Source organism: Ambystoma mexicanum, chromosome 6p (assembly GCF_040938575.1).
Source record: "Ambystoma mexicanum isolate Mex_15411 chromosome 6p, UKY_AmexF1_1, whole genome shotgun sequence".
In the NCBI taxonomy this organism is placed as follows: Eukaryota; Metazoa; Chordata; class Amphibia; order Caudata; family Ambystomatidae; genus Ambystoma; species Ambystoma mexicanum.
In genome coordinates, this window is record NC_090935.1 from 450,802,369 (window position 1) to 450,814,492 (window position 12,124).

Genomic DNA, 12,124 nt, shown 5'->3' on the forward strand with positions numbered 1-12,124 from the left:
CAGCAGGAGCTGGTGCAGTGAGAAATTGTCAAATGTGGCCACAGGGTGCAGTGTGTATGGAATGTGAGTACAGAAGTGGGTATGTTTGAAGAGCAGTTTATATGTGGTTGGTTACTGTGCTATGTGCAGATTTATTGAAGTATGCACAATATTGCGCAACTGCTGTGCATAGTCTGACAGTGACACAATACTTTGTGAATGGGAGTGTGTAGGGGTGATGCAGGCTGTGTGGTGGTGGGTGTGGAAAGGGCAACAATGTTGTGTGCATGGCCATAGGTGTGCTGGCTGTGTCTGAGGATCTTTGTGGATGCTGCAATTGTGCATTATTTAGCAGAAGTTTCTTGTGAAGGGACTTTGCAGTGAAACAGAACATGTACTGAGAGTGGTCAACAGTAAATATGGAGTGCTGTATAGAAATGACAGTGTGCAATGCAGAGGTTTTGTATGTAATTGCTGCATGCTTGTTTGAAAATTTGACAGCACCCAATGGTGGAGTGCTGCAAAAAGTGACAATGCATAGGGAAGAAGTATTGTCTCAGCTTTATTGGGCCGTGGCCCTCACTGTAGATGGGAAAGCACACATGCATATCCTGCCATTATGAGCAGGATGGAAAGGGAAATTGAATTGTGGGAAATAGGCAAGCAGGAGTTTAAGGCATGGTTCACAGGAAGGAGTGGTACCATTTCCTCCCAATACTGTGTCTTGAGGGTAGTCGAGATGGAGAGAGGCACAGTGCTTATCCTCGGTGATACCTTTGTGCGCCATCTGCACAGGTCTTGTGTGCAAAGAGGCGTTGCTGGTAATTTCAGTTTGGAAGGAGTGGACGCTCTCTGGACCTGTCAGGGTGACTGCAGTTTAGGTGGGATGTGTCACCTTTGCAAATATGTGGCGTCCGTCACAAACGTTGATTTTGTCATGCTGCACTATGGAAGTCTACATTTGGGTTACATGTCGTGTGGATGATTAATCCGTCACATATAGAGGTTGCTGACCGCAGTGATGCATATTTTTCCTATTGCGATAGTTGTTTACTCATGCATAAAACCAAGAGGACTTTGGGTCCATGACGGTGTAATTTGTCCGCAGCCAGAGATCGGAAGGTGTGCTATATACAGGATTATGTGTGAGTTTATGCAGACTGCTGGCATGTTCTCAACCCACTATGAGATCATGAGGTCGCAAAATACACACTGGTTCCGTAGAAATGTCATTTATTTGAGCGCCATTGGCAATGGCGTTTTCTTTTACACTGTGCAAGAAGCATTGACCAGAATGTGGTAAAAATGTGATGAGAGGCAAACATAAATGCATATGAAGAGAAAATAAAAAAATGTTACTGGCACGCACGTCACAAAAATAAAATAAAAAAACACCTTAATACATCTACGATGGAAGACTGAATCCCCTACCCAGTTTGATATTGTTTACCCCCAGGCCCTCCTCCCACACTATCACGAAAAGGTAGTGCATTACGTGGCACTTTCAGGATTACACGTGCCACATCCAGGGTGGCTATGTGGATATACACAGATGGAGAAATCGTGCATACTTTCGAAGAACTTTGTAGTGGACGTCCTTTGGAATGGGACGACATTTGTACTGTAAATGTGTAACAGTACATTTCCAGTCTTGCACAAGAGTGAGTGTGTTGGATAATGGCGGCTTCGATTCGACAGGTGGATGTGTGTGTGTGCCTATGTGTAACCCAATGAAGTAGAGCTGCAGAGAAAATATTGCAAAGGGAAAAAGGACTGCTTCAGCTTTAAAGGGGTGTGGTCCTCGCCCTATTTAGGGAGGCACACGTGACAAAATGTGCTCTTTACACTGCCTTGCTCAATTGCAATGACAGTGTGGGTATTAGCCATTCAGGTAGTGTGGGTGTGGTTAACAGGAAGGGGAAGTGTAACTGTTGTGCATTATATTATGCGTACTGAGGGTGGTTGACATGGCGAAATGCATTGTGTTGACTGTAGGTAATCCCTTTGTCATAGATCTGCAAAACTATGCCCTGCAAAGACACTTTGACAGCAATTTTCCTTTGGAAGAAAGGAGTGGCCACATCGTGGAACGCTGTGTATGAGTGCAATTTCACCAAATGCATTCACTTTAAGACCTTGCCACTTTTCCAGTAGCAGATGACATCGTCATCCATTACAGCGGCATACATATGGGTTACCTGTCTTACTTAGATTTGTTCCGTAGAAGAGATTGCTGAATGTTGAGAGGACGCTTTTTCCTACCGCCATGGTGCTTTTCTCATCCATAATACTATGAAGATTTTGTGCTGCTGCTCATGGTTGTTGTTCCGAGCCAGACGGAGGAAGGTGTATCATCAACAGAAGCATCTATACTTTTTTGTCCAATAGTGGAATGTTCTTCTGCAACAATGACCAAATTAGTTGTGGAAATGCGGAGTATTTCCGAGAAAATTGCATTTTGTTGTCACCCATTGGCAATGCAGTTTTGTTTGCTCGTCTACAGGCTGCAGTGAAGAGTTTACTGTACTAATGTGAGTAGAAGAACTCACAAAAGCTAATGAATCCTGAAAAAAAGGTGTTTCCATAGAAGCATCTAAACAAAAAAAAACAACCGGCTCTTTGAAGAATCAGAATTACCACAAACTACCCATACCCTGGTTGCAAGTTATTCCCCCACGCCTACACGCAGCGCGAAAGCTACATCTGGAGATTTTGCAAGTGGCGGCCACGAAAATGGAACTGTGAGGATTGTCCAATCACATGATTAGAGTGTGAGCGAAAAGGAAGAGGGACACCTGCTTCACTCGGGCTCGGCCCTCAACTTACTTGGGGAACCTCACGGGCCACATTCAGCGCTTCTCACCATGCTGGCCTATGGAAATGTGACTGCAGCGATTGTCCTATCAGGTGGTGCTCAGGGTGTGCATCACAGAAAAGTGCACCAATACGAAGAAGGACTCCTCCTGCTGTACTGGGGCGCGGCCCGCACGGTACTTGTAAAAAGGCACGTGCCACATTCTGCTCTTCTTAGCATGCTGGGCAATGGAAATGGGACTATGGCCTTTGGCCCAATGAGGTGCTCAGGGTGTACGTCCAGGAAAGAGCTCCAATAGGGAGAAGGAATCCTCCTGCCTCACTGGGGCACGGCCGTCGCACTCATTGGGGAAAGGCATGTGGCACATTTTGCACTTCTCACCATGGTGGCCAATGGAAATTAGACTATGGATTTTGGCCAATCAGGTGCTCTGAGTGTGTGTCACAGGAAAGGGCGGCATTCAGTTTCCCCATTACTTTGTGTGCTGTGGCTGGCAAACATGTCAAGGTGCACAGTTTTTGTCATGGGTGATGGCTTTGTGGAAGATCTGAACAACCTAGAGAATAAGACACCATACACTCCAAATGTATATTACAATTATTATAGTAAAACAATTCAAGAAAATATAAAACAGGTTTAAAGGTGCACAGGAGAAAAGAAACAGCCCTGGCATATGGGTTGTCAATACAATAGAACAAGAGTGTGAAAAATGAAACTCAAAGTTTTCTTTGATTCACTTCCGGAAACCCCAGACTGACAGAAAAAACATGATTACTTGGAATAAAAGAATAAGAGCTCTTTTCACCCCCAGATAAATCATCCGATCATCAATTTATTCAAATTAAAGACGTCGAAAGAATTGAGACGTCTCAAATATTGTTGCACCAAGAACATCAATATTAGAAAACATCAATTGAAATTGATAAAAGAACTAGTGGATGACACTACTATTATATTGAAACCAGCTGATAAAAGGGGAGCCCTTATCTTAATGGATGCTGAGTTCTACAATGAGGGTTGTTTGAATTTATTGAATGACCGAGGGACATACCTTGTCCTAGGCACAGACCTGATTGTTTCTATCAAAGAAACTGTTAAACAATTGATAGAAAGAGCCACGGATATGGATTGGATATCGGACAAGACATGTGACTTCCTGATTTAAAAATTCCCGATTACTCCGGTCTTTTACGCTTTGCCAAAAATACACAAAAATAAAAACAACCCCCCTTTCAGACCGATTGTGCTGGGCACAGAAAGTGTATTTCACCCCCTAGCAGTTTATTTAGACGAGGCCTTACAACCACTGGTCCAACAAACATCAGTTTACTTGAAGGACACATCCCACTTCTTGAAATTACTTGAGGAAATACAAATCACTGATCCCGCAGTGATCCTATTTACATTAGATGTCAACAGTCTGTATACCTCGATCCCTCACCAACAAGGAATTGATTCTCTTGAATGGTTTCTCCTCTAACATAGAGACACTACAAACCATAAGACTTTTGCTATTGAACTTATTACCATCATTCTTTTTAACAACTATTTTTGATACAACGGCAAATATTTCTTACAAACCGCAGGTACATCAATGGGCTCACCGGTGGCCCCATCGTATGCAAACATATTTATGTTCCACTTTGAGGAAACACACGTACTTAACAAAGAACCCTGGAATACAAAAATTGTCTTTTGGAAGAGATTCATTGACGATATCTTCGGGATATGGAATGGCACTATTGAAGAACTACATCCATTTTTTGAATAACTCAACAACTGTAATGAAAGAATTACTTTCACCTTGGAAATAGGGTAACCTGACATACACTTCCTGGATGTTAATATTAAAAAAACTGGATTGAATCTAAATACTACAATCTATAGGAAACCTACAGACTGCAATAGTACATTGCACTTTGGAAGCTTTCATCCTGCTCATCTCAAAGAAAACCTCCCTTTTAGCCAGATGCTAAGACTCAAAAGGATAACATCTGACGTCACACGACTACAAAGTGAATATGATGAAATGAAGAAAAGATTTAAAATAAGAGGTCAGAGTTATCAGATCAAAAAGATCATCACAAAAAATTGGGATCTCATAAAATCAGACTCCAATTTAAATAGACTTTTTCCGGAACCCCCAATGCTGGCATACAAAAGAGGAAGGAATTTCAAAGACAGCCTCATCAAAGCAGAAAGGAAGAAAACCTTGAGTCAAACTACACTTACGAAACAAAAACTGGGAACTTACCCATGCTTAGAGTGCCAACATTGTTCCAATATCATCAAGGGAGATCACGTCCACCATCCCAGTAATGGCAAAAAAATCCTTCTTCACTATTTTGCTACATGTGATAGTAAAAACATCATATATGCCCTCAGATGCCCGTGCGGGAAATATTAAGTTGCCAAATCGATTAGAAAGGCTAAAGAACGCTGGTTGGAGCACAAGTCCAAAATCATAACCAAAAATGAAAGATCTCCAGTCTTTAGACATTTTAAAGAAAATGGTCACAATATCACCCAACTACGATGGGTAATTTTGGAAACTGTTCATTCATTACCAAGGGGTGGGGACTTTGCTAAGAAACTATCCCAGATGGAATTATGGTGGATATATAAATTAGACGCCGTCCAACCACATGGTCTCAATGAAGATTTTTATTTAGGATCCTTCCTCTGAACAAGGTTGATAATGATACTGCATAGATGGTTGACAATTGACTTATTTTGTGAAATGTCTAGTAATGTATCAGATTGTGCACTCCAGTTTTAGGAGACAGGAACCATCTTAGTTATACACCATATATACCATAGCACCTTACTATTTATTCTGACAATGACAGTCTTTCTGACACTTCACTGCTCTTTGAGTCTTAGAAATATCCTTACTGATATGGACTAAGCAGTGAAAGGTATCCCTGATTGCATGCTATTGCTCCCATTATAAGATTCTTTTGATTTTTTACATACACTCAACATGCGATTTGACCTGCAGACAGGATCAGATAATTTGGTTATATATCTCGAACATTACTCTTTGTTCCTTCCATTACAATAGTAATAAAAACTGTGTTCACAACGTAATGACGTCACAAACATAGCCAACAAACGCCACTTGTTTAACTTTGTGACGTCAGACACGTTCTCGACGTGATGACGTCACGCGCATGACGTATATTTATCCCGCCATGTTCTGCTGCTTTGAACAAGGCAAGAACTGGATAGCTCGTGAGTCCTCCTTGTACTTTTTGGCTCGTTCTGCACCATTCCTTGGCATACTTCAAGCCCGGGTCCTTATTTTTCTTTACTTTTACCCCGTTTTGCTGTCCGTAGGAACACGGACTTCTTGACCGTGAGACTTGTTCGCGGTTTACCCGCTTCAGCCACACTTATTTGACGTCCCTGCTACGTCTGGAATTTAGCTACACCCTATACTGGAGTAAGCGCTTTAACTTCTCTTTCACTTATGTAGTCAGAACATTTAGTCCAAAGCATAGACATATTCTTGAGGCTAATCTCTAGCATATCTCATCATTTACAGAATGAACATATGTTTTCCCTATTTTTGACATGGTATTTATCTTTTTCCAAAACTTCCCTATTGTGTTCACAATCATGAATTATATTCAGAAATTATAATTGAGGATGGGCAACATTGTAAAACATTCTGGTTCCTTTAAATTGTCACATTATGAGAAATCTGATCAGGTGTTGACATATGATGATTGAACTTGATTTCTATACAAGAACAATTTTTAGATGATTTACACTATGATTACTTTGGATGTTATACACTTGTTGATTCGTATTTTTATTGAATATTTGTAGATAAATGGAAATTGACTGAACTCACAGCCCCTGATGAAGAGAATGAATCTTGAAACGCGTTGGGCATACACATTTGGAATAAATCACTGTTAAAGAAAAAAGACTTTGTGAATTGACTACTTTTGGTCTTATTTGCATAAACAGATCCACAGAGAAAACAGTGACTTGAATTGAAATACTTATTTCTACTATTCGAAAATTACTGGGCTACTCTAGCCTTTGTGGAAGATCTGTGCGTGTATGCCCTCCAAGAAGACTTGTCTGCCAATTTCCGTTTGGAGGGAGTAGATGCTTTGTGGTGTACTATCGAATCGTGCTGTTTTAGCGGATTGCTTCTAGAATGCCAACGCGTGGCCTTTCGTCAACTGTTCATTTTGTGATCGTGCACTTTGGAGCCTTCTTTTTGAGTTACATGCCTTGTTCCCGTGTGTTTAGTCAACTGAAGATTATGATGAAAGCAGTGCAGTGCATCTTTCCTACTGCCAAGGTGCTTTTCTTATTTATACCCCCCGAGAATAGTGTGGAAGTATTCCAAGGATTCCTGTCTCCAGCCAGAGGTCAGAATGGGTATCATCAACAGAAGCATTTGTGACTTCCTGCGTGCTGCTCGGATGTTCTCTTGTCAGAATTATAACTTTGGTTTGCGATACATACACATTTTCAAGGCGAATGGCATGTCTTTGTCGTATAGTGGCAATGAAATGTTGTTTCACAATCTACACACTGCAGTGAAGACCCTATTATAAGAATGTGAGCAGATGTTGAAAACACACATTTACGTATGAAGACCGCAAAAAAAGTGTTTCCACAGAAGCACCTTTACAAAAAAAAAAAAAAAAACAAAGGTTCTTTTATGAGCCACCACACCTAACGACGTCCACTCCCCTGGTTGAAAGTTATTCCCCCAGTCCTGCGTGCGCCCAGCAGAAAAAGTCCGCAAATATCACGATAGTTGCAGGGTGGCACATGTTACATACGTCCCTTTTGCAGATGGGCCTGCAGAGGCTATGGGATTGGGCAATAAAGTTTGTGGGTGTAGTGTGTACAGACAGACTGAGGTACACAGTGCATTTGTCGAAAGAAATGCAGAGGGTGCAGTTATGGCTGTATGCTTCACGAGGCACAGCATGCAGGTTTTAGGGGATTCTGACATACATTGATTGAAAGTGAATAGAAAACACTGTGCAGTGGCTACTCATTTTACAATCCATCATGTATCATGTACATGTGTAGTGCTATGGAGTAGCTACAAGGAAATGCCAGATTTTGGTTTCTCAGTGTGACACTTTGGTGACACGCAATCATGCCGATATTATTGCTGTACATTGTGCAGGGAAATGGTGCAGCATGTTACGCAACCTTAAGTGCCTTTTGCGTTTGTTTCAGATCTCTTGCATACGTTTCTATCGCATTATGCAGCCACCGATGTGGCAGCGTCATTTCCTATTTGGTCCGTTAATGCAGACAGCGTGGTACATTACAAAGAAGGGTATCTGTGGCTTTGTTCGACTTGTGCCAATGGCATCTTTTTCCCATGGGACTATGATGTTTCACAGCACAAATACTTTTCCCCCGCTATAACATTTTTCTTACTATGCCAGCCATCCAGATTTTTTGCACACCCCATCTAAAGTGGCTTGGTACCCTTCTTGAAAGTAGAGACTTTTTGGTACTTAGTGTTGCACTGTGGCTCTCTTGAAAACACTGTGGAACACCTAAAAAACCTCTTTGTACAGCGACCCCCTTTGTAACCGATTGAACTACAGTCTTTACCACACTGCCATGCCTCCCGCCCTGGCAATTCTGTTGTTGATCTGTGAAAGGTGATTTCTTTATTTACCTGTTTCAGAGTTCATTTTTATTTATTATGGTGTTCTCACACATACCACAGAACGAACATCAGGAAACGTCCGGTACAGAAGGGTTAGCAACTGTCGTGATACTATAGGGGACGTGTCGGGAGACCGAATTATTGGGTGGTCCTGACCTACATAGGCACCAGTCATTGTAATGCTCCCATAAGGACCGTTCCCACGCCCTTCTAAGTACCTTCCCTCTGTACATTAGCACATTGCAGTACATTCACAATACAATGCCCTTTGCCGGGTAAAGGTCTGTAGCACGGCATATCGTTTGCAAAGGTTGTTTTACAGCTACACTTCCCTACAGGAGTGGCCCTCTTGTTGCTCCCAGCAGATGTGCAAAATGCTGTACAGGAATGTACCCTACGTAATTGCTGGAAGGGTGGTAGCCTGCCCACTGGTCCCTTGTGCTTTGTTTTCAGTTGTCATCATATGCAGTAGAAACAGTTTATCCTACGCCATTAGTGTTGGGGGTTGCATTCACAGATATACATACATTGTTGAATACAAGAATGTTTACAAGGACGGGAAACACAGCTTGATTACGTGCAGCAGGAAGCCATTTATTCTGTGCGACCCATGCAGCTACAGTGCTTTTCTAACCAGCACTAAGGTTGTTTGGACTCTGCATATTTTGCTGTTTCCTTACTTGCCTTTACATGCACTAGTATGTGTGTGAGGAAGGTGCAGCAGCATTGCCATTTTGCAGACTAAGTACAAACTGTCCCACCTGCAGTTACATTTTTTCTTCAAATGTACGACAGCCAGGTGACCTCTTGATACTTTTTGTCACACCGCTGAGTGCAGACACAATGGCCCTCATTACGTGGTTGGAGGCAACCATGCTGCATTTAGTGGCATGGTTGCCTCCTTGGCGCATACCGGGCCCGGGTTCCTCAAATGAGAACTTACTTGGCCATGCCAACCTTGGCAGATCCGGTAATTCCTCGTCCAAGGAACCTGGACCCAGTCCATCCCCATTCCCATTCGAGCCCCCATAGGGCTCAATGGGAATGGGAGAGGGAGCTAACAACAGGCCAATTATGATCGGCCCATTGTTAGATCCCTGGTCTCCTCACGGGACCCGGTAAAGATGCCTGGTTTTACCAGGTGCCCATTGCGGGTCCCGCGAGGAGACATCGCAATAGGGTGGAATGAGTTTACCGGCACCATTACTGGTGCCGGTAAACCCATTCCGCCAACCTCGTAATGAGGGCCAATGTATTTGTTTCACGGGTCATGGAAAGGCAAGGAACAGATAAATAAATGAAATACAACATTTAACACGGCCAAGTGACTGTGCAGGTTGCTGGTCCTTGTTTAACAGTGGCCTTTGTACAGTTATAGGTACTGCAGCCATATATTGGTAAGTTTGATTGCACATATGCCAACCAGGTGCAGTGTCCCTAGGAAACGTCCACATTGCTCATTTGCACTCATCTTGGCCAGTACTGTGCGGCACAGATTTGTCATGCACTGCTAACACAAAAAGAGAGCCTACTGCCACACTACACAACATTTACTATGTACATCTATAATTGGTATGATACGACAACACTATTCAGAAAAGTAAGGGGTAGTGCAAATGGATACATACACCAGACAATTTGCCCTTTTGATACATTTATCATGAGGGCAGCCAAGGAATTAGTAATAAACCTTTGTTAACTGGAAATTATGGTTATGTTGCCGTACAAAACACCTATCCTCTTTACAGAAAACGCTATGCTAAAGCCATGTTCTGCTTACAGTGACCTACTAAAAAACTATGAAATTCACTAACGAAAACAATGTTAAAGGTATGTTATGGTTAAGTTGCACTAGCAAAAACCTATGAAATTCTATGGAAAAACATTGTTACAGGCACGTTATGGTTACAGGTAAAACCGAAACCCCCCGAAATCATATATACTTTCACTCAAAAAACTTGGTTAAAGGGACATTATGGTTAAGTTGCACTAACAAAAACCCATGGAATTCAGTGAAAAAACGATTTTAAAGGGAAAACTGAAAACCCTTAAAATTCCCCAGTTATGGTATGCTAAGCAGCCATAACTCGCAACACGTCTGTGCACTGCTAAGACTACCCAGGACATCAAAGATGACATCCCTAGCATATTAAGGCCATGGGATTTTGTTTACTGATAGAGACAGTTTTACAAATTAAAAAGTGTTACGTAGGCACAAATTAACCTTCTTGTATGTTTCTAAGGCACATTCATTAGGATATGTCCTCAGTTCATGGTACTCATACATGGCTAAATAAACAAGCCTCAAACACTCAAATCATTTGTGTACTTCATGATGAAGTCTAATATTACTGTCATTTCTTGGTAGTGTTGTTTCTTTTGTCCTTACTTAAGTTTCCTTGTATGTGCCTCACATTTGTATGCATTGTAGGTCTTGATGTGTATTGTTTGTACTAACACAAGTCTGTAGTAAGTCTTCAATTATTAACTATTGGGTATTAATATTTTATTCTATCATATTATTACTAAACACTCTGATAAGGTATCATTCATTATTTTAGTATCCAAAATTACCACATTAAAAATATTGTATTTCTATAGTGCATGCTGCAACCATTGCCTTTGTGTATGTATGATTAGGGTCATGTTTACCAACAACACAATAATATTATGTTTTGTTGACATGAGTACATTCTTGAATACATTAAGTAGTTCATAATGGATCTCCCGATCACCCCTCACATCTTATAACTAATATTATAAACACAACCCCTTTTAGACCATTTTTAATACAATTATTTCATATGTGATGCCATCAGTGATGTCATCAATGATAACAGTCTTAGCAGTGCACATAGGTGGCATGAGTTATGGTTGCCTAGCCTACAATACCAGGCAAATGTCAAGGGTATTTTGGTTTTACTTGTGACCATAACATCCCTTTAACAAAGTTTTTTCAGTGAATTTCATAGGTTTTAGTTAGTGCAACTTAACCATGATGTCCCTTTAACAAAACATTTTTAGTGAATTTCATAGGGTTTTATAAGTGCCTCTTTAACCTGCTACAAATTCCCTATATTATACACCTCCCTCCATAATATGGCAGTTATAAAGTCTGTGGACAGTGCGGTCGTCCGCAGACGTCGTGTGGCATTTACAAGACTCAGAATCATAGGTGAGACCTAAAAAAGATGTTACATCAACCAACAAACAGATGTGCCTAAAATCACAACTAATGTATACAACATGCAAATATAACTTTTTGTAGAATCACGTTAAAAATACTTATTACTTTTTTTTATATAAAACACATTGGAATGGAATGCACCAATCACAAACCATAACTGTACACTTCATATAATCTCCTCACTACAGATTAAGAAACACCCAGTGCTTATTGGACAACACATTCTCGCTAAATAGTAAGTGCATTGTATTTGTTTTTCTTTTATTAGCTTTTATTGCATAAAAATGTCTTATAAGACATAAACCCTTTTTTCCTCACAGAAATGGCAAGCACACTTGAATGGTTAGAGGAGAACTACCAAAAAGAAGAAAGGAGCAACGATAACATCTATCGTGGTATGCAATATATATTGTAATGTATTCAAATAATGTATTTTGTAAACACCTTACTAAAATAATTTGTATTTCTCTTACATTAC